This window comes from Enoplosus armatus, chromosome 10 (assembly GCF_043641665.1).
Source record: "Enoplosus armatus isolate fEnoArm2 chromosome 10, fEnoArm2.hap1, whole genome shotgun sequence".
Classification (NCBI taxonomy): Eukaryota; Metazoa; Chordata; class Actinopteri; order Centrarchiformes; family Enoplosidae; genus Enoplosus; species Enoplosus armatus.
The window spans coordinates 1-24,765 of NC_092189.1; positions in this window are offsets into that span (position 1 = coordinate 1).

Consider the following 24,765-nt stretch of genomic DNA (forward strand, 5'->3'; position numbering starts at 1 on the left):
AAGCTTTCATTCAAAACAGGAGGAAAGGACAAGTTTTCAGTGAAAGCGGCCTGAATGTCAAGTTTTCACTCAAAACAGCTCCAAACTCACGGTTTGACTCAAAACAGGTCAAATATGCAGTTTGAGACTGAACGAGGGCCCAAAGTGAAGCTTTCATTCAAAACAGGAGGAAAGGACAAGTTTTCAGTGAAAGCGGCCTGAATGTCAAGTTTTCACTCAAAACAGTTGAAAAGGTCAAGTTTTGACTGAAATAGGCCTGAACGTGAACTTTTCATTCAAATCCGCTCCAAACTCACGGTTTGACTCAAAACAGGTCAAATATGCAGTTTGAGACTGAACGAGGGCCCAAAGTGAAGCTTTCATTCAAAACAGGAGGAAAGGACAAGTTTTCAGTGAAAGCGGCCTGAATGTCAAGTTTTCACTCAAAACAGTTGAAAAGGTCAAGTTTTGACTGAAATAGGCCTGAACGTGAACTTTTCATTCAAATCCGCTCCAAACTCACGGTTTGACTCAAAACAGGTCAAATATGCAGTTTGAGACTGAACGAGGGCCCAAAGTGAAGCTTTCATTCAAAACAGGAGGAAAGGACAAGTTTTCAGTGAAAGCGGCCTGAATGTCAAGTTTTCATTCAAATCCGCTCCAAACTCACGGTTTGACTCAAAACAGGTCAAATATGCAGTTTGAGACTGAACGAGGGCCCAAAGTGAAGCTTTCATTCAAAACAGGAGGAAAGGACAAGTTTTCAGTGAAAGCGGCCTGAATGTCAAGTTTTCACTCAAAACAGTTGAAAAGGTCAAGTTTTGACTGAAATAGGCCTGAACGTGAACTTTTCATTCAAATCCGCTCCAAACTCACGGTTTGACTCAAAACAGGTCAAATATGCAGTTTGAGACTGAACGAGGGCCCAAAGTGAAGCTTTCATTCAAAACAGGAGGAAAGGACAAGTTTTCAGTGAAAGCGGCCTGAATGTCAAGTTTTCACTCAAAACAGTTGAAAAGGTCAAGTTTTGACTGAAATAGGCCTGAACGTGAACTTTTCATTCAAATCCGCTCCAAACTCACGGTTTGACTCAAAACAGGTCAAATATGCAGTTTGAGACTGAACGAGGGCCGAAAGTGAAGCTTTCATTCAAAACAGGAGGAAAGGACAAGTTTTCAGTGAAAGCGGCCTGAATGTCAAGTTTTCACTCAAAACAACTCCAAACTCACGGTTTGACTCAAAACAGGTCAAATATGCAGTTTGAGACTGAACGAGGGCCGAAAGTGAAGCTTTCATTCAAAACAGGAGGAAAGGACAAGTTTTCAGTGAAAGCGGCCTGAATGTCAAGTTTTCACTCAAAACAGTTGAAAAGGTCAAGTTTTGACTGAAATAGGCCTGAACGTGAACTTTTCATTCAAATCCGCTCCAAACTCACGGTTTGACTCAAAACAGGTCAAATATACAGTTTGAGACTGAACGAGGGCCCAAAGTGAAGCTTTCATTCAAAACAGGAGGAAAGGACAAGTTTTCAGTGAAAGCGGCCTGAATGTCAAGTTTTCACTCAAAACAGCTCCAAACTCACGGTTTGACTCAAAACAGGTCAAATATACAGTTTGAGACTGAACGAGGGCCCAAAGTGAAGCTTTCATTCAAAACAGGAGGAAAGGACAAGTTTTCAGTGAAAGCGGCCTGAATGTCAAGTTTTCACTCAAAACAGCTCCAAACTCACGGTTTGACTCAAAACAGGTCAAATATGCAGTTTGAGACTGAACGAGGGCCGAAAGTGAAGCTTTCATTCAAAACAGGAGGAAAGGACAAGTTTTCAGTGAAAGCGGCCTGAATGTCAAGTTTTCACTCAAAACAGCTCCAAACTCACGGTTTGACTCAAAACAGGTCAAATATGCAGTTTGAGACTGAACGAGGGCCGAAAGTGAAGCTTTCATTCAAAACAGGAGGAAAGGACAAGTTTTCAGTGAAAGCGGCCTGAATGTCAAGTTTTCACTCAAAACAGCTCCAAACTCACGGTTTGACTCAAAACAGGTCAATTATGCAGTTTGAGACTGAACGAGGGCCGAAAGTGAAGCTTTCATTCAAAACAGGAGGAAAGGACAAGTTTTCAGTGAAAGCGGCCTGAATGTCAAGTTTTCACTCAAAACAGCTCCAAACTCACGGTTTGACTCAAAACAGGTTAAATATGCAGTTTGAGACTGAACGAGGGCCGAAAGTGAAGCTTTCATTCAAAACAGGAGGAAAGGACAAGTTTTCAGTGAAAGCGGCCTGAATGTCAAGTTTTCACTCAAAACAGTTGAAAAGGTCAAGTTTTGACTGAAATAGGCCTGAACGTGAACTTTTCATTCAAATCCGCTCCAAACTCACGGTTTGACTCAAAACAGGTCAAATATGCAGTTTGAGACTGAACGAGGGCCGAAAGTGAAGCTATCATTCAAAACAGGAGGAAAGGACAAGTTTTCAGTGAAAGCGGCCTGAATGTCAAGTTTTCACTCAAAACAGCTCCAAACTCACGGTTTGACTCAAAACAGGTCAAATATGCAGTTTGAGACTGAACGAGGGCCGAAAGTGAAGCTTTCATTCAAAACAGGAGGAAAGGACAAGTTTTCAGTGAAAGCGGCCTGAATGTCAAGTTTTCACTCAAAACAGCTCCAAACTCACGGTTTGACTCAAAACAGGTCAAATATGCAGTTTGAGACTGAACGAGGGCCGAAAGTGAAGCTTTCATTCAAAACAGGAGGAAAGGACAAGTTTTCAGTGAAAGCGGCCTGAATGTCAAGTTTTCACTCAAAACAGTTGAAAAGGTCAAGTTTTGACTGAAATAGGCCTGAACGTGAACTTTTCATTCAAATCCGCTCCAAACTCACGGTTTGACTCAAAACAGGTCAAATATGCAGTTTGAGACTGAACGAGGGCCCAAAGTGAAGCTTTCATTCAAAACAGGAGGAAAGGACAAGTTTTCAGTGAAAGCGGCCTGAATGTCAAGTTTTCACTCAAAACAGTTGAAAAGGTCAAGTTTTGACTGAAATAGGCCTGAACGTGAACTTTTCATTCAAATCCGCTCCAAACTCACGGTTTGACTCAAAACAGGTCAAATATGCAGTTTGAGACTGAACGAGGGCCGAAAGTGAAGCTTTCATTCAAAACAGGAGGAAAGGACAAGTTTTCAGTGAAAGCGGCCTGAATGTCAAGTTTTCACTCAAAACAGGTCAAATATGCAGTTTGAGACTGAACGAGGGCCGAAAGTGAAGCTTTCATTCAAAACAGGAGGAAAGGACAAGTTTTCAGTGAAAGCGGCCTGAATGTCAAGTTTTCACTCAAAACAGCTCCAAACTCACGGTTTGACTCAAAACGGGTGTAATACGGAGTTTATGACTGAAAAAGGAGGAAAGGACAAGTTTTCAGTGAAAGAGGCCTGAACGTGAAGTTTTCTTTCAAATCAGCTCCAAAGTCACCGTTTGACTCAAAATAGGTGTAATACGCAGCTTAGGACTGAATGAGGGGCGAAAGTGATGCTTTCAATCAAAACAGGAGGAAAGGACAAGTTTTCAGTGAAAGAGGCCTGAAATTCAAGTTTTCAGTGAAAGAGGCCTGAAAGTCAAGTTTTCACTCAAAACAGTTGAAAAGGTCAAGTTTTGACTGAAATAGGCCTGAACGTGAAGTTTTCATTCAAAACCCCTCCAAACTCACGGTTTGACTCAAAACAGGTCAAATATGCAGTTTGAGACTGAACGAGGGCCGAAAGTGAAGCTTTCATTCAAAACAGGAGGAAAGGACAAGTTTTCTGTGAAAGCGGCCTGAATGTCAAGTTTTCACTCAAAACAGTTGAAAAGGTCAAGTTTTGACTGAAATAGGCCTGAACGTGAAGTTTTCATTCAAATCAGCTCCAATGTCACGGTTTGACTCAAAACGGGTCAAATATGCAGTTTGAGACTGAACGAGGGCCGAAAGTGAAGCTTTCATTCAAAACAGGAGGAAAGGACAAGTTTTCAGTGAAAGAGGCCTGCAATTCAAGTTTTCAGTGAAAGAGGCCTGAAAGTCAAGTTTTCACTCAAAACAGTTGAAAAGGTCAAGTTTTGACTGAAATAGGCCTGAACGTGAACTTTTCATTCAAATCCGCTCCAAACTCACGGTTTGACTCAAAACAGGTCAAATATGCAGTTTGAGACTGAACGAGGGCCCAAAGTGAAGCTTTCATTCAAAACAGGAGGAAAGGACAAGTTTTCAGTGAAAGCGGCCTGAATGTCAAGTTTTCACTCAAAACAGCTCCAAACTCACGGTTTGACTCAAAACGGGTGTAATACGGAGTTTATGACTGAAAAAGGAGGAAAGGACAAGTTTTCAGTGAAAGAGGCCTGAACGTGAAGTTTTCATTCAAATCAGCTCCAAAGTCACCGTTTGACTCAAAATAGGTGTAATACGCAGCTTATGACTGAATGAGGGGCGAAAGTGATGCTTTCAATCAAAACAGGAGGAAAGGACAAGTTTTCAGTGAAAGAGGCCTGAAATTCAAGTTTTCAGTGAAAGAGGCCTGAAAGTCAAGTTTTCACTCAAAACAGTTGAAAAGGTCAAGTTTTGACTGAAATAGGCCTGAACGTGAAGTTTTCATTCAAATCAGCTCCAATGTCACGGTTTGACTCAAAACGGGTCAAATATGCAGTTTGAGACTGAACGAGGGCCGAAAGTGAAGCTTTCATTCAAAGCAGGAGGAAAGGACAAGTTTTCAGTGAAAGAGGCCTGAAAGTCAAGTTTCCATCAAAACAGCAGGAAAGGTCAAGTTTTGACTGAAATAGGCCTGAACGTGAAGTTTTCATTCAAATCAGCTCCAATGTCACGGTTTGACTCAAAACGGGTCAAATATGCAGTTTGAGACTGAACGAGGGCCGAAAGTGAAGCTTTCATTCAAATCAGCTCCAAAGTCACAGTTTCACTCAAAACAGGTGTAATACGCAGTTTATGACAGAAAGAGGTGCGAAAGTGAAGTTTTCATTCAAATCAGCTCCAAAGTCACAGTTTCACTCAAAACAGGTGTAATACGCAGTTTATGACAGAAAGAGGGGTGAAAGTGAAGTTTTCAGTGAAAAAGGCCTCAAAGTGAAGTTTTCATTCAAGTCAGCTCCAAAGTGACGTTTTAACTGAAATGAGGTGGAAAACTCAAAGTTTCACCCAAATCAGCTCCGAAGTGACGCTTTAACAGCTAGTTCTGAAGCAATCAGCAATCAGTTCTGAAGTGACTTTTTCCCTCTAATGAGGTGGAAAACTCAAGTTTTCACCCAAATCAGCGCCGACATTACGTTTTCACCCAAATCAGCTCCGAAGTGACGTTTTCACCCAAATGAGTTGGAAAACTCAAGTTTTCACCCATATCAGCTCCAAAGTGACCTTTCGACCCAAATCAGCTCCGAAGTGACGTTTTCACCCAAATGAGTTGGAAAACTCAAGTTTTCACCCATATCAGCTCCAAAGTGACCTTTCGACCCAAATAATCTCTGAAGTGACGTTTCCACCGAAATCAGCTCCGAAGTGAAGTTTTCACCCAAATAGGCTTCAGTTTTCATTAAAATCAGTTCCAAAGTCACGGTTTCACTCAAAACAGGTGGAAAAGCTATTTCTGAAAGAGGCGCGAAAGTTAAGTTTTCATTCAAATGATTTGGAAAAGGCAAGTTTTCAATGAAAGAGTCAATTTTTGGTGATTGACTTCGGAGGTCTCTTCGGAGTTGAGTTAGGTGAAAACTTGAGTTTTCCACCTCATTTCAGTGAAAACGTCACTTCAGAGCTGATATGGGTGAAATCTTCACTTCGGAGCTGATTTGGGTCAAAAGGTCACTTTGGAGCGGATTTGAATGAAAACTACAGAATCAGAATCAGAAACTGTTTATTGCCAAGTAACATACATTACAAGGAATTTGCCGTGGACTGAAGGTGCTATTGTTTTGACAACAAATAAGTAGAATATAAAAGGTAAAATAAGAATAAAAATAAAAATAAGATAAGATATGATAAATAACAAACAGTGCAGTGACCAAAATGAGGTAAAGTGTCCAGATAGGGGGTGGGTGCGTTAATGTAACGCAGGGGGGACAGGGGTGATGTACGTTAGTAATGACCCATCGCCCTGACCTCTGTGGTCATGAAATCATTTGAACGCCTGGTTTTGTCCCACCTCAAATCCATCACTGACCCTCTGCTGGACCCCCTGCAGTTCGCCTACAGAGCCAACAGGTCTGTAGACAACGCCGTCAACTTGGCCCTACACTTCATCCTCCAGCACCTGGACTCCGCGGGATCCTACGCCAGGATCCTGTTCGTGGACTTCAGCTCTGCCTTCAACACGATCGTCCCGGCTCTTCTTCAGGACAAGCTCTCCCAGCTTAATGTGCCTGGTACTTCTCCAAGATGGCTGCCTCGGTCTGTTGGAGCGCATTGTTTTGCCTTGTTTTGTTTGTAAACAGTGTTTCTTGTTTTGGTTCACGGAGCTCTTTCACCAGAGAAGAGCTCATGAACATCAGGGGAACAACTCCAGTGGACTTGTTTCCCGAATTTCTTACTCCTTTAACTGTTTTATGGGACATTCTGGTCAAAGGTGCTCTCACCTTTGCAGCTCTACGTCGACGTAGAGGGAAACGTGCCGGTGCGCTCGTGCGTCTTCGCCAGCGAGGACAACGCACACCGCTACCCGGAATATTTGTCTCTAACGTACGCTCACTGGGGAATAAGATGGACGAACTCCAGCTGCTGATGAGGAGAAACAAGGACTTTTATTCATCTGCTGTTTTGTGCTTCACGGAGACATGGCTGGGGGAAAGAACTCCCGACGCGGCGCTGCAGCTGGATGGATTCCAGCTGCAGCGCGGACCGCAACGCGCACCTCTCCAGCAAAACAAAGGGTGGAGGTATTTGTTTCTACATCAACAGCAGCTGGTGTGGACCATGTCTTGGTCAGAGTGTCCCAGTGCAGCGTGGGTGACAGCGTGAAAAGCGTTACTGACTGTGGTGTAACAGTGATCCAGAGTGTTCCCCTCCCTGGCAGTGAGGAGATGGCCGGAGGAGGCTTATGAGACACTTCAGGGATGTTTTGAGGTGACTGACTGGCAGGCACTCTGTGAGCCGCATGGAGAGGACATTGATAGGTTCACAGAGTGCATCACGGATTACATCAACTTCTGTGTGGACTCCACTGTCCCGGCAAGGACTGTCCATTGTTATTCTAACTACAAGCCATGGGTGACAAAGGACATCAAGGCCATCCTAAACAAAAACAAGAGGGCCTTCAGAGCTGGCAACAGGGACGAGGTGTGAACGATCCAGGGGGAACTGAAGGTAAAGATCAGGGAGGCCAAGGAGAAGTACAGGAGGAAGCTGGAGTGGAAACTCCAGCAGAACAACATCAGAGAGGTCTGGAGTGGAATGAGGACCATCACCGGTTACAGGCCGACCAGCAACAGAGGAGCTGAAGGCAGTGTGGACCGGGCCAACAAAATGAATCTGTTTTTCAACAGATTTGACTCTGTGGGCCCTGCTCGCCCCCCCCATGACTCTTCTGCCATCTGCCTCCAACCTTCACCTATTCCACTCCCCCCTCCCCCTTCTCACAGCCCCCCACCCCGCTGTGAGAGCTTTCCTCACACCTCGTCCCCCAGTCCCCAGGCTGACGGCACTCTTCAACCTGACGACACCACCCCTCCCTGCCGGTCACCTCTACAATGTGCTTCACTGCTGACCATGTTAGGAGACAGCTGATGAGACTCCACTCAAGCAAGGCTGTAGGCCCAGGGTGCTTAAAGCCTGTGCCCCCCAGCTATGTGGAGTACTTCACCACGTCTTCAACATGAGCCTGAGTCTTCAGAGGGTCCCTGTGCTGTGGAAGATGTCCTGCCTCGTTCCTGTGCCGAAGACGCCGCGTCCCAGTGGCTCCAAGGACTACAGACACACTGGAGAGACTCGTCCTGGAGCAGCTCCGGCCCATGGCCGGACTTGGAGTGGAGGATGCCATCATCTACCTGCTCAACTGCATCTACGCCCACCTGGATAAGCCGACGAGCACTGCGAGAGTCATGTTTTTCGACTTCTCCAGTGCATTCAACACCATCCGTCCAGCTCTACTGGGTGAGAAGCTGACGGACATGCAGGTGGATACCTCCCTTGTGTCCTGGATTGTCAAGTACCTGACTGGCAGACCCCAGTATGTGCGCTTACAACACTGGTCAGCAACACCGGGGCCCTGCAGGGGACTGTCCTTTCTCCCTTCCTCTTCACCGTGATGACTTTACACCACAGACTTCAGCTACTGCACAGAGACCTGCCATCTTCAGAAGTTTTCTGATGACTCAGCAATAGTTGGATGTATCAGTAAGGGTGATGAGGAGGAGTACAGGGCTGCTGTAGACAACTTTGTCGCATGGTGTGAGCAGAACCACCTGCAGCTCAATGTGACAAAGACAAAGGAACTGACTGTTGATCTGAGGAGGACCAGGGCACCGATGACCCCTGTTTCCATCCAGGGGGTCAGTGTGGACATTGTAGAGGATTACAAGTACTTGGGAGTCCATCCACATAGACAATAAACTGGACTGGGTAAAGAACACTAATGCCCTCTACAGGAAGGGCCAGAGCCGTCTCTATTTTCTGAGGCGACTGAGGTCCTTCAACATCTGCCGGACTATGTTGAGGATGTTTTATGAGTCTGTGGTGGCCAGTGCTATCCTCTATGCTGTTGCATGCAGGGGCAGCAGGCTGAGGGTGGCGGACTCCAACAGACTCAACAAACTGATACGCAAGGCCAGTGACATTGTGGGGGTGGAGCTGGACTCTCTGACGGTGGTGTCAGAGAGGAGAATGCTGACCAAGCTGCGGGGCATCTTGGATAATGCTTCACATCCTCTCCATGACGTGCTGGTCAGGCACAAGAGCAGCTTCAGTGCGAGACTCATTCCTCCCAAATGTACAATGGAGCGCCACAGGAAATCATTCCTGCCTGTGGCCATCAAACTGTTCAACTCCTCCCTCTGAGTGTCACTGACACTCAGAAGAAACAGACTGGAAACCTGGACCTACTTCACCTGTTCATATACTACCTCATTATTTATTCTTTAAATGTGCCAGTGCAATACATATATACATACATTTCTTTTTTATTTTTCTTTCTTATTTTTATATTTTGTACATACTTTAGCTCTAAATTCATGCTACTTTCTAATCTTGAATGGGAGCACCGGTATTGTACAATTTCCCCCCGGGGATCAATAAAGTATTTCTGATTCTGATTCTGAAGATCTCTCGACATGGAAAAGGTGAGGGGAGACACCAGGACTGGGCTAACCAACTGAACCTGTTTTTCAACACATTCGATTCTGCCCAGTCTCCCTCCCCCACCTATCCTGACCCCACTTCACACCTCCCCAAGCTGCCCCCCACTCCACCCCCCTGCTTGTCCCCTTCCTTATTAACACCAGACCGTCACCAGTCCTCAACTCCCCCCACCCCACCCCACCCCACCGTCACCCCCCACCCCCATCTACAGCGGACCAGGTGAGAAAGGAGCTGAGATCCATCAAGGTGAGAAAGGACTCGGGGCCGGACGGAATCAGCCCCAGACTGCTCAAGGATTGTGCAGACCAGCTCTGTGGGGTGGTCATGCACATGTTCAACATGAGCCTCAGTCTGGAAAAAGTCCCGGCCCTGTGGAAGACTTCCTGCGTCGTCCCGGTACCAAAAACGGCGCACCCCAGGGAACTCAACCACTGCAGGCCTGTCGCCCTGACCTCTCACCTTTCTCTCATCCTCAAACACCTGTGACCCCTGGTGAACATGTTTACCGTCCCAGAATCGGGGTAGATGACACTGTCATCTGCCTACTACACAGATCCCTTTCCCACCTGGAAAACACTGGAAGCACTGTGAGGGTCATGTTCTTTGACTTCTCCAGTGCCTTCAACACCATCCAGCCAGCACTGCTGAGGGTGAAGTTGGAAGGAGTGGGAGTGGACCGTCACCTGGCTTCATGGACAATCGACTACCATGAACCACAGAGGCTCCAGGACTGTGTGTCTGATGTGGTGGTCTGCAGCACGGGGGCCCCCCAGGATATGGTTCTCTTCTCCACTGTCAGCTGTCACATCCAGAAGTTCTCTGACGACACTGCCATCGTTGGATGCTGGTCTGAGGGGAACGACCTGGAATACAGGTCATCAGCGTCTTTGTCAGCTGGTGTGAGCTCAACCAGCTTCACATCAATGCCAGCAAGACGAAGTAGATGATGATCGATTTCAAGAGGAAGTCATTCAGCATCACACCGGTGAACATCCAGGGTTTGGACATTCCTGGGTGTTCTCCTGAACAATGAGGGGTTGAGGAGGTGGGGGAGAGGAGGATGTTAGCCAAGCTGACATCCATCATGGACAACACCTCTCACCCCCTGCACGAGACTGTGGAGGCCCTGAGTAGCTCCTTCAGCAGCAGACTGTTACACCCACGGTGTAAGAAGGAGCGCTACCGTAGGTCATTCATTCATTCCTACGGCTATAAGACTGTTTAACTGCACATAAATCTGTACATACTTTACATATTTTCCGTGTATATATTTATTTTTGTCCCCCATATTTTTTATATCTGTATTTATTATTTGTATATTGTTTTTCTTTTTTAAAAAATACTTCTAATTCTTATTGACACAGTGCTTGTCTGCTGTGTGCTTCTGCACCTTTCTGTCTTTGCTGCTGTGACTTGTAAATTTCCCCGCTGTGGGATTAATAAAGTCTATCTTAATCTTAATTATTATAAATGTAGTTAAAAATAGGGTAGCGCATCCTATCAGGTAGGAATTATCTATCAAAATGGGCTACTATCTCTCTTAAAAACAGGGTTAAGTATCCTGTCAGGCTGAAATGCGTGATGAAAATAGGGTAGCGGATCCTGTCAGGTCGGAAATATGTGATGAAAATAGGTAGTGCACTTTGTCAGGTCGGAAATATGTGATCAAAATAAGGCAAGAAATATCTATCAGAATGGATTACTACCTGTATAAATGTGTTTAAAACCTGTCAGGTCTAACCCTAACCCTAAGCTACCTATTGAAGACCCTTCTCTCCACCATAAAAATCCATTGTTGTTTACAATGATCTGTCCTTTGGAATATTTTTTTTGGCTCTGAAACACACTGCACATGCGCACATCGTGTTGGTAGGTCATTCTGAGCCACAGCTCTATTTGTCAGGACACCATTTAATTGGATCCAGCACCTTCTTTGTGATGTTTCATATTATCTAAATTTGAGGGTGCATGTGTAGGTGCGGCGCTGTTTATAGTACTGAAACGGAGCCGAGGAGATAGACAGAACCCGTCACTAAGTTGAACAATCCACAGACAGAAGGGAAATGACAGGGAAGTGAAGGGACAGTCAACGAGAGAAAGCTGCAAACATAGACAGCTGTTTGTACGCGCCTCCTCCTCCTGCTTATTTTGAGTGAATATTGTAAATGCTCTGGTCAATAAATGTAAATAAATAGTGCTTTGTTAATGATGACAGTTTAGTTTTAACAGCTATCATCGAGGCATTGTCCAATGTGCTCCAGGCTCTGTGGATCTTTGATGCATTCTGTCAGAATCAGAATCAAAATCAGAATCATCTGTCATCCCTGACCCACTGAAACAGCACCCTCTCTGTGATCCTGGACCTCCTGATTTACACATTAACTCCTAGTTCTTCAGAATTAACTTTCCCATTACTTAGCACTCTGATAAACAAGGCCGGTGTTGCGCTGGCTCTCTGTATACACTCATCTTATGCGCATGAATTAATCAAACTTTGAAACGATTTGTATCTTTTTCTCTGTATGGCCACTCCGGGGCTCCGTAGATATTGACATTGAACAACTGTGAGTAGTTACATTTTTTAAGATCATAACAAATATTATATAAAGTGGTACTGGCACAACAGGAGTGTTGTAACACTTTTTGCTTCAAAATTCATTCAGTGGTTGTGCTATACATCTCCTACAGTAATATTTATTTCTGCACTTTACAACAAAAACAAAGGAGCTACTGTTCGCACACTATAGTCCACCAACACGTTTTCTCTTCTGCTGAAAATCTACTACCTTGTTACGACAAACTACAAGGAACAACAACAGAAAAATGTTCTTCTACTACTTCTGCTTCAAAACTTGCTAGACTTATTCAAAGGCGCCACCTGGTGGTGGAAGCCAAACAGCACATACTGCATAAAGTACTAAATTAAGAACATTGCAGCCTAGTTACACCAGTACATTTGGAATAAACACATAAAGAAAATAAGGATTTACCAGTTAGCTGAATTAAATTGAATTGTGGGGTCCCCTATAAACAATATTAAACTGTTAACAGTGGGAAATAGCAAACATGAACAACCTTCGGAGTACTAACCCCTTACATCTGCAGAAAAATATAGTTTTAAACATCTACAACATAATTCCAATATGCGTGAGTTCATATCAAATACAAAAATTTCAATTGTTATAGTTAACTCCAATACCTATGTGAGTTACGTACTATCTAGGGATGGATTAACAGAATGTTTGCTTAAAGGCCCACACAGTGGAAATGACAAGGAAGCATAACCTTTGACGTTCACCCTCCAATAACACACTATGGTAGCCTGACATCACCAGACCAACTTGCAAATGTGAATCAGTTCATTTTCAATTTCCAAGGACGCAGACCAAAATGCTTCTGGACGCAATTGGATAGACCTACAACCAATCAGAGCAATCAGACGTGCGACGCAGTGCGGAGCAACGGAAAAATGTAAACAGCGTGCAAGCTGGTGATGGTGTGAAGAAAACATACCTTCCATTTCCTTTAATACTGATAGCGGATTCAACAGAACGTTCCACATCACCAGCAGACATCTTGATTGTTTACAAAATGCCTCAGCGGCGGTCCTCTGTCAGTCATCGTATGGAACCCACCCGGGCTGGAAATCTGTCTGAACAGGAGGGGGACCAGACGCATCTGCCAGAGCAAATAAAAACATGAACTCGCAGATTTGTTTGGAACACCCAAGATGTCTCTTTCAGTAAAAGAAAAAATAAGCCAAGACATAAAAGGCATGAAGCAACACAGAAAATCAAAGGTCAAATCGATTAGATAACTTTGCATCTGGACCTAGGCTCACTGCTCAAGGCAAATTTGTCCAAATAAGATTCCCTCAGATTAATAATGTTTACATCAGTGCGGTAGTTGGTTATATAAAAATGTACCACTGCACTGGTCTCAGGCATGAATATTACAAAGTAAATTATGCAGTCTCACATGTTTCACTTTATATAATATTTCTGTCCAAGTAGTCATTCCATTAAGATCTTTCAGAATCAGAATCAGAATCAGAATCAGAAATACTTTATTGATCCCCGGGGGGAAATTGTACAGTACCGGTGCTCCCATTCAAGAGTAGAAAGTAGCATAATTTAGAACTAAAAGTTTGTACAAAATATAAAAATAAGAAATACAAAATACAAAATATACACATTTACAGTATTTAAGTGAAATGAGGTGAAATGAAAAATGAAATGAAAATACAAAATATACACATTTACAGTATTTAAGTGAAATGAGGTGAAATGAAAAATGAAATGAAAAATACAAAATATACACATTTACAGTATTTAAGTGAAATGAGGTAAAAATATATACAATAACAATGTATATGTATGTATGTGTTGCACTAAAGTGTGTGACTATATATGTATTGCACTTAAACATTTTGAATAAATAGTGAGGTGGTGTATGAACAGGTGAGGTAGATACAGATATGGATTCCAGTCTCTTCCTGAGTGTCTGACATTCAGAGAGAGGAGTTAAACAGTCTGATGGCCACAGGCAGGAATGATTTCCTGTGTCGCTCAGTTGTGCATTTGGGAGCAATGAGTCTCCCACTGAAGGTGCTCTTGTGTCCGACCAGTACGTCATGGAGAGGATGTGAAACATTGTCCAAGATGCCCCGCAGCTTAGACAGCATCCTCCTCTCTGACACCACCGTCAGAGAGTCCAGCTGCACCCCCACAACGTCACTGGCCTTGCGGATCAGTTTGTTTAGTCTGTTGGAGTCCGCCACCCTCAGCCTGCTGCCCCAGCATGCAACAGCATAGAGGATAGCACTGGCCACCACAGACTCATAAAACATCCTCAGCATAGTCCGGCAGATGTTGAAGGACCTCAGCCGCCTCAGAAAGTAGAGACGGCTCTGGCCCTTCCTGTAGAGGGCATTAGTGTTCTTTACCCAGTCCAGTTTATTGTCTATGTGAACTCCCAGATACTTGTAATCCTCTACAATGTCCACACTGGCCCCCTGGATGGAAACAGGGGTCATCGGCGCCTTGGTCCTCCTCAGATCCACAGTCAGTTCCTTTGTCTTTGTCACGTTGAGCTGTAGATGGTTCTGCTCGCACCATGTGACAAAGTTGTCCACAGCAGCCCTGTACTCCTCTTCATCACCCTTACTGATACATCCAACTATTGCTGAGTCGTCAGAAAACTTCTGAAGATGGCAGGTCTCAGTGCAGTAGCTGAAGTCCGTGGTGTAGACGGTGAAGAGGAAGGGGGAGAGGACAGTCCCCTGCGGGGCCCCGGTGTTGCTGACCACTCTGTCTGACACACAGTGTTGTAAGCGCACATACTGTGGTCTGCCAGTCAGGTAGTTGACAATCCAGGACACAAGGGGGGCATCCACCTGCATCTCCGTCAGCTTCTCACCCAGTAGAGCCGGACGGATGGTGTTGAACGCACTGGAGAAGTCAAAGAACATGACTCTCACAGCGCTCGCCGGCTTATCCAGGTGGGCGTAGACGCGGTTGAGCAGGTAGATGATGGCATCCTCCACTCCAAGTCGGGGCTGATAGGCGAACTGAAGGGGGTCCAAGTGTGTCTTGACCAAGGGCCGGAGCTGCTCTAGGACGAGTCTCTCCAGGGTCTTCATGATGTGGGAGGTCAGTGCCACGGGTCTGTAGTCCTTGGAGCCACTGGGTCGCGGCGTCTTTGGAACAGGAACGAGGCAGGATGTCTTCCACAGCACGGGGACCCTGTGAAGACTCAGGCTCATGTTGAAGACGTGGTGAAGTACTCCACATAGCTGGGGGGCACAGGCTTTAAGCACCCTGGGGCTGACACCATCGGGGCCTGCAGCCTTGCTGGAGTGGAGTCTCCTCAGCTGTCTTCTAACATGGTCGGCAGTGAAGCACACTGTAGAGGTGACCGGTGGGGGAGGGGTGGAGTCATCAGGTTGAAGAGTGCCGTCAGCCTGGGGACTGGGGGACGAGGTGTGAGGAAAGCTCTCACAGGGGGGTGGGGGGCTGTGAGGAGCAGGAGGGGGAGGGGGGAGTGGAATAGGTGAAGGTTGGAGGCAGACAGCAGAAGAGTCATGGGGGGGTTGAGCAGGGCCCACAGAGTCAAATCTGTTGAAAAACAGATTAAGTTCGTTGGCCCGGTCCACACTGCCTTCAGCTCCTCTGTTGTTGCTCGGCCTGTAACCCGTGATGGTCCTCATTCCACTCCAGACCTCTCTGGTGTTGTTCTGCTGGAGTTTCCACTCCAGCTTCCTCCTGTACTTCTCCTTGGCCTCCCTGATCTTTACCTTCAGTTCCCCCTGGATCGTTCTCACCTCGTCTCTGTTGCCAGCTCTGAAGGCCCTCTTCTTTTTGTTGAGTATGGCCTTGATGTCCTTTGTCACCCATGGCTTGTTGTTAGAATAACAATGGACAGTCCTTGCTGGTACAGTGGAGTCCACACAGAAGTTGATGTAGTCTGTGATGCACTCTGTGAGCCCATCAATGTCCTCTCCATGCGGCTCACAGAGCGCCTGCCAGTCAGTCACCTCAAAACATCCCTGAAGTGTCTCATAAGCCTCCTCTGACCATCTCCTCACTGTCCTCGTGGTTGCAGGCTGGCTCTTGACTAGAGGCACATAACAGGGGTTGAGGTGCACTAGGTTGTGGTCTGACCTACCCAGAGGGGGGAGGGGAGAGGAGCTGTATGCATCCTTAACGTTAGCATACAGCAAGTCCAGGGTCCTCTCCTCTCTAGTGGGACAGCTCACATACTGTGTGAAGGTGGGAAGTGTCCTAGCCATGGTGACGTGGTTGAAGTCACCCGAAATAGCAATGAGTGCATTCGGGTGTTGAGTCTGTAAACGGGCTATGGCGGAGTGAATGACGTCACACGCCGACTTCGGGTTGGCAGAGGGGGGGATGTAAACAGTCACAACAATGGCATGTGAGAATTCCCTGGGCAAATAATACGGCCTGAGTCCAACAGCCAACAGTTCAATGTCCGGGCAACATACACTATCCTTGATGGTGATGTGGGAAGGATTGCACCACCGGTTGTTAACGAGAACGGCAAGTCCCCCTCCTTTACGCTTACCGCTCCCGGTGCAATCCCTGTCGGCCCGGACGGTCTGAAAGCCGTCGATGGAAACGTTGTCGTCGGGAATGTCCTGGTGCAGCCATGTCTCCGTAAAGCACATTAAACTACACTCCCGGTACTCCCTCTGACTCCTGGCCAGCGCCGTCAGCTCGTCCATCTTGTTTGCCAGCGATCTCACGTTGCCCATGACGAGAGAGGGGAGACACGGTTTATATCTCCTTTTCTCCATAAACCTCTGCTGTCTCGACCCACCTCTCTTCCCTCGTCGCTTCGTTCCCCCTCTGCATCCTCTGCGTGTTTTTCTCCAGATTTCAGCGGGGATCTCCGATGATCTGGTCTCCAAGCCGGCCGGCTTCAGAGCGATCAGCTGATCTCCGGAGTAAACAAAGCGGCCCAGAAGTTGCTGCGCGACTGTCCGATGTTTGGATGAAAGTAATTCCAGAGTGAAAAAAAGTACCAGAACTCTCTCCACCAGCATGTTTGAAGAGGGCACAACTTCAAAAGTCAGTACTTAAAAAAGTTCTGAGTTAAATAAAGAAATAAAGGAGAAAAAGTAAGAGAAAGACGAAAACAAACAGGAGCGACTGTAACAGGCTGCATGCACGTCGGCGCATGCGCACTCTAACTCTTGAAGATGTAGCTTCCTCTGCATCCAACATGTGCTTTTGTTTATGATTGTTGATTGACTTCAACCTCAGGTGGAAGTTTTTATTTTAAAATTCCATTTTAGTTTCACTTTTTTTTCCCGCCAACGATATTGTTCGGAAATGTAGCCCCACTTATTGTTGAATGAATGATATCAGTTTCATCTCGTCAATGTTTTGTTATGGAGGAAAAGATTGTTGACAAATTTGTCACGATTTTCATTAATAAAATGAACTCTACATGAGATAGTATGAATTTTTTTAATTAAGTCTCCCTTGTTTTCTCCCTTCAGCCCCTTCATAGATCGCTGTAACACCAGTTTTGATGCTGTGCTTTGATCCACATTCTTCTTCAAAAGGTCTGAATACAACTGAAACTGAGAAAGTTTGTGTAGATGAAAGCTGTCTGGCTCTGGCTCTGCAGGTTCATCTCTCTCCCTCCAGGTCTGACCAAGTGGCGAGTCAATGGTGGGAGCTTGGTGTCGGGTAGCGGGGCTTCAGTCAGGAGGCTGTGGAGGGATTTACCTCCTGACCTGCCTCGTCTTCACACTGCGCTGGAGAGGCAGTCCGATCGTGCCATCATTTTTATCAGTGGTATATGTTACTTCATTTTGACATCATACCTCATACAGGCTTTCACTGAGTTGACTCATGGGAGACTGAATACAGACCATAAGGAGAGAATAAATTACAGTTTACAGACTCAAAACTGGAAAATGTATTGAGTTGATCCAAATGTTAAAACAGGGGAGCAAACAGCTTTCAATGTGAACATGAACTCTTTTTTTCAAAGTCCAGCCACCAGCCCACAGCTTGCAAACTGACCAACTAACCTCTCCAGGTCGTGTCTCGAAGGCTACCCTCAGCCCCTGTCTGCCCTCAGGATGGAGCTAAGGTTAGCTGGAGCAGATGAGGAGGAGGGGGAGGCAGTAGCAGCAAGGTGGGGACTGGTCTGGGACCCAGAGGAGGGCCCCATGTGGGGGATCATGGGAGGCGCTGAGGAAGAGAAGCAAGAAGACACCTGGACTCAGCTTCTTAGAGAGGGTGTCAGCAGCATCACCACTGAGAGCGATGGCGAGGGGAGTAGTCATGTTTGTGTGTCATGTTTGATTTATCTAATCCTTATAAAGAACATTATTTACATATGTATATTTTTCTTTTGGGTTAAGCTCACTTTAGTTTAGTTGAGTTTAAAGTGGCTATAATTAGATTTATAACAAAATCACAGTAATAACAATATATCAAATGACAATGTGAAAACAATGTGATCACGTGAAAAGGGGCCACTCATAGTGATGAACCTATCTTTATAGTGAGTTTCAGCTCATTTTCTAGGTGTTCAGCTGCAGTCTCACCGCTCTCGTGGTGTAGTTTTCACCCACAGCAGGCAGCTGTTTTCAGAGAAGAAGCTCTAAAAACCAACTGTACACGACCTGCTCAGCACCAAACAGCAGACAGACACAGTTGGAGACAAGCTGATGAACATAGTGCAGCATTTAGCAGCTAAAGGGACAGATATTTCCCCCAGCAGGTGGTAGAGACCAAAAACAACTTCCATCCATCAGGTGGCCAGAAACATCTCCAACTGAATGATAATGTTGCTATGTAACTTCTGGATGTGTAAATTGTATTATTTTCGTACAAGTTTGCAGGTCAATGTTGTGTTTACAACTTGTTTCTGCTGCCCCCAAGTGGCCAAACAAGAAAATACAGTTATGGCATGTTTAAATGTAGTTCTTATTAAATTTAGAAGTGTAAATAACTGTAAATACATTTAAGTAACGCATGAACAGAGGTTTTACATGACAATGGTGGTGTTAATTGAGAGGAGTGGTTCCCAACCCCTATTAGGGGTCACCAAAGCCCACTTGATTTTAAGGGTGTAAGAATTTTTATGTATATAAATACAATACACATGCATTTCATTAATTTCTGTGAAGAAAACAACTAAATTTAAGGGTTATTTTAGAAGTTTATATATTTATTTATTTATTATATAGTCTATCTGTGTATGTATGATTGTGAAATTAAAAGAAAATTGCTAGTTTTATGCAGGTATTACGTTCACTATTTAGATTCATTGTACAGTTAATTGTTCTGTGTCATTATTGTTTTTTATGCAATGAATATCATAATACATACATACATACATAAAGATATTTCAAAAGAAGTAGGGTACTTTCTCCTTTTTTGTAATTGTATGTGGGTGGGGGGTGATGGGGGTTGTCAGTGTATATACAATGTTAAAATAGGGGTCCCTTAAGAAAAAGGTTACCACAGTAAATTAGAATCAGAATCAGAATCAGAAATACTTGATGCTCCCATTCAAGAGTAGAAAGTAGCATAAATTAGAAATCAAAAGTATGTACAAAATATAAAAAATAAGAAATAGAAAATAGAAATATATACATTTACAATATTTAAGTGAAAAATAAATGTAAAAAATATATACAATAGCAATGTGTATATATATATATGTATGTATTGAGGTCAGTCTTATCTTTATCATTATTATTATCTAGTTTAAAAATAATTTAATAATAAACTAGAAAGCAACCACTGGATGCTATGATGACCACTGGCAGTTTGTTTTTGACTACTACTACATTTCAATTTTTAAAGAGATACGTTTATTATCTTATTGAACAAAGCAAAGACAATAAAACAGTTGTGTCTGATTCGAATTGATGGGACTTTTTTTTTCTAAATGCACACGTACCAGAGCATATAGGAAAATGTCTGATAGATTAAGCCAATAAGATTAATCAGAAGAAACAAAGAGGGTGGTAAAACTAGCCAGCACTTTGAATCTGTTGTCACTGTCAAACAGAACAAAATGACGTTTGTCATAGAGAGCTGCAAAACATTCAAAAACATTGTGAGTACTTCTCTCCCTCTTCTCCAGGCTCTGTGTATCTCTTCAAAGGAGACTCCTACTGGAAGGTCATGTTTCCAGGCTCCTCACTGCAGGACGGACCCACGTTCCTCTGCTGCAGACTGGCTGGAGTTCCCCGACTTCTGTGAGCAGGTTTTAGTTTAGTCTCTGTACTGCCCACGATGATAAAATCTGGCAGCCTCACTGTGATGACAGGAGTCTGGCTGTTGTTTTCCATGAATAACTCCAACAATAGCTGTGTATGGATTAAACAAATGATATATATTGTGTTCATTAGTGAGCTTTAGAGTTGCTGGTAAGTGTGTTTTTAAGTCGGACTAGCTGTTTCCCCATCTTGACTCCTGCTCCGTACTTAAAAGAACACTTTTTAGAACAAGATTTAGCACTGCACTCCTAGTTGCAACATTGTCTGACTCACAATGGACAGTTAATAAAAGAAGATAAAAATCGATGCAGCAGCATTATTCCATGCATTCTTCTTTTAAAAACTGACACAATCGTTTGCAGAAAGTGTTGTTGGAGATTCAGGTGTGTTATGCTAGTAGTGGCTAATGTAGCCTGGAGCCTGTGGCCACAAGCAGAGATGAGGAGCGGGCTACAGAGGACTGGTAAACTCGCTTCTTCCTCCACACCTCCCAATTTGTTCTATTTTGGGATGTTCGCTGTATTTTTGGGGTTCCTATTTTGACAGCCACAAGGGGGTGCACACAAGCACAGATTGAGAACAATGTATGGATTTTAATGTTAGCTGCATCAGTGAAAATTTCTATATTAAAAATGGATCAAATGATTATTTGTAATGTGAAAGAGGCTGTTTACAATGACAAACCCACAGAAAATAATCAGTCAATTCTCCCCTCCCCACTCTAGAGAGCGTTTTCAGAGGCAGGGGTGAGAGTAAGAAGGTGACAGGTAGTTGATTTGTTAGGAACCTTTGTATGAAGTGACTGTTAACATTTGTGAAGAGATAAAAAACAACTACCGACACAAAACAACTACAAAGAGACACAACATAACGGCAAAATGACCACAAATAGACAAAAAACGTCTACAAAGGATGTGTCTAGTAATTTTGTGTCTGGGGCTCTAGCTCCTATGATGTAGGAGTGGTGGGGGGCCTTTGACACATTTGTGTCTCATAATCTATGAGACACAATGTGTAGACTATTTGGAGTTACAAACAGCAGTTATTAATTGATATTATTTCATATTAGAATATTTAAAGTTGTTTATTTGGAATTTATTACACTGAATAAACAATGTAAATGTTGCCAAGTATCAATCTAGAGTCTTTTTTTTTTCCCTACTCATTTCCCAGATTGGATATGCAACCCACTCGCCAGACAGAGCAAGAAGACTTTCGGAGGAGTACAAGGCTTTTTAGAAAGTGTTTGGGGTGTTGTACACAAGCACATATCACTTCAGGTCGTGACACAAACTCACTTCACTGGGGAAGTGAGTTTGCATCATCAGGTTCGCAGTTGGACCCTCCTCTGATGAACGAATAGGTCAACAAAACATCTGACTTTGACATAGAAGTCTACTCTTGATTTCACGTTGGTTTCTTTTAACCATGACTACAATCGCTCCCTGACCTTAACCACAAGATGAGATTATTGTAACCATGACGACAAAGAAAACCTGAACCATGGCGTTGTCACATCATGAAACCTTTCTGTGTCGTTCTGGAGGGCAGTGACAAACAATGTATTTTGTCGTGGAATTTGGATGACTTGTTGGTAATACTTTGCTGTTCCTATTACTCTTAAAAACAAAGATTTGGTTAAGGAAGATATTACACAGCGATTAAACAAAATTAAGGATCACTAAATACAGTTTTACACACATTTACATGTCTTTGATTTTCCTGGGGCTGCTTAACTCAAGAATAAAGAAAATACAGTCCCCCATGAAAACATGTGAGTTTATAAATTTAAAAAGGGATTCATTGTGGCAACATGTGGCATAAGGGTATAATTACTTATTTCCAAAGAAAGGGATAAGCTACACTGTTTCCAGATAAAATGAGAGGTTCATAGTGGGTCATGTCACTGGTCTGGACTATTCTTACTTTGAGACAAACCTGTTTACATGGGACTGAACTCTTCAGGTTTCCATGTGCCCCATACTTGTTTAACAATGACTTAAAGGTCAGGCCAGTGTGGCTGTTAGTGTCTTCGAACATGTAGACAATGTAGACAAACCAACCAGCAGTCTCTGGTGCTGGCTTCACACCACTGGGTAGAGTGCTTTTCCCCCTGAGCCACCAACTATCATAAATTACTTTGTGCCTTTATGGTGGATCAAAAGGTATCCACTTGGGGCCGATTATGTTATGGGACATTTTCAGTTTCAGTACAGAAATGTACTCCTCCTGTCCCTCTATTTTTAAGTGCGCAGCAGACTTGATTTCCCAACATTTTAAAAATGCAAGGATTTTTTGTGAACCCAAGATCTGGGAATGTTCTTCAGGACCATGCCAGGATTCCACAACTACAGTTACACTGCTACTAAAGCCAGCCGATTAGGATGTCATGATCAATGGTATCCAAGAACAAGGATAGAGCGAAGGCATCAGTTGATTACAATAAGTTATTCATGACTTAGAAGAACAGTTTCTGTGCTACAATTCTTCCTCCTTTAAATTATTAAGATCAGTGGGGTCAAGTGTGGGCTTTTTTGTATTAGTGGTTGAATAAGAGCTTTTATTAAATAATACCATTGTTTCCAGCTGTGCACATATTGTAGGCAACGCTAAATTAAGACAGAACACTGGGGATCACAAAATCCTGCTTGGTGTGCATCAGTTCATCAGGATTCGCAGCAGCAATTTTGTCACATTCACTTCCCAGATTCCAAGTCTGGATACTTTACCTCGAGTACTCTTTATTTCTGTCGCATCCAGTGTGTGCTATGGGCATCATTTGAAATCTGTCTTTGGAGTTTTTATGGGATCATGTGGTTCTAGGTATCAGAGCCTGGGGTTTGAAGGATGGAAATGGCTGATAGTTCATATTTAATAATGATAAGTAATAACCGAAATGGATTAAAACAACATTTCCTTCAATAAAAGACGCATAGATTTTTGGTCAATGATTTGTCTCAATGCTGTGACCTCCCACACTGGAACTCCCATGGCTGGATTACCTAAGCATTGAAAAGGGGAATCCTCAGATTCCACATCATCTACGTGATTTACTGCAAGCGCAGCAGAGAGGTTGCTGCGGTTGCCACAATACACTCATAGACAGACCAGTAGTAAGATAAGCTGCATTCCTTCACGCTCACTTCAACTTTAGTAGTTTCAGATAACATTAAGGAAAAACGTGAGTCAATCTAAACCTGGAACACACTGTACAGTTGCGCCACTAAGATCAAAGCTCTGTATTTGAAATATCTACACAATGCTCCCTGCCATTTAAGTTTATTTATAAAATGTATGTAAAACTATTAAGACACACACAAAGAAGACAAGAAAAATACCAAAGTTCGATCACTGTTTGTGAGAAAGAGCCCTTCTCATAAGCAGACAAATTGGAAAAGTTCAGAGGAACATAGAGATCCCTTCACAGAGACAGTCTAGTGGAAAACTACAATGTTCAGACCTATTCGTCATGACAGAGAGATAAGACAAGCCAGCTGCTTCTCTCTCCCTATCTCAGCCATCACATTGTTGCTGGCCACATAAATCCCTTTACACCTTTAAATTAGTCAGCCTTTCAGAGCTGAGAAATAAAAAACTTTTTCAATTTTCCGATTGACTGACTGTTTTTTTTTTTTGAAGATGAGTTTTAGATGGGTTACACCAAATTAGCCATTTAGTTATCATGCAACCAAGGAGACACTTACAATGTACAAATATCAATAAAATCACACACAGTCCTTCTCAGACAGTATTGAGGAATTTAAATCAAACAACCTTTTCATTTAATTTGAGATAAATGAAAATCTATATCCTGATTCCACACTGTGCTGTTTACTAACACTACACATTCTAAACTTTGTATGGAGGAATCTAAGCTTAAAAATGAAATGTACTTTAAAATCTACTGCCAATTTCAAAGTTGGAAACGTAACTAAAAGAAGATTTTAATGCTTAATTTTTTGTAATTCACAATTTTCTCCCCACTGTCAGGAATAGTTTTCAGCTATGAGCAGCTCCTACTTATGTATGACATACACGCAGTTTGTTTCAGACAATATATAGATCTTATTGCTATCATCTTTATTGGTGCTAGAATATTTGAAACTGAAGGTTCATCTATTTTCTCAGGTATTCTTCCTCCTGTGTCACGTGGCAACAAGCAGGCATATATGCAGGAGGGATCGCAAAGGGATCGTATGCTTGAAGCGAACAACGTGTCGTCTGACCACGTATGAAGGCGACGGTATTTCTAACTAATCCGGATGGCCACACATGAACGGACAGGAAAAGGATCTTTCCTCAAAGGCATTTCAGAGTTGCACTCATTCGTACACAAGAAATGTGACAGAAGTGGGTCATCTCTTATCTCACCTCAAAGATTCCTCCTAAATTAACATAGCGTTTCTTCTTAAGAACTATTCACATGGCTTGTTTGCGAAGTCTTAAGTTAGAAGAATGGATGACATCAGGTTTCATGAATGAACCTAGTAATTGGTTGACAGGTGACCAGTCTGTCAGTGAATGTGAAATAAAATTTTCATCAATACACATGCATGTTCCACATGCATGAGGAACAAATTCAATTAAAGATAGATAGATAGATAGATAGATAGATAGATAGATAGATTTCATGACTACTATTTTATAAAGTGTGTCAGCATGTGATATTTTCTCCAACAAAATAAATCACATCATCT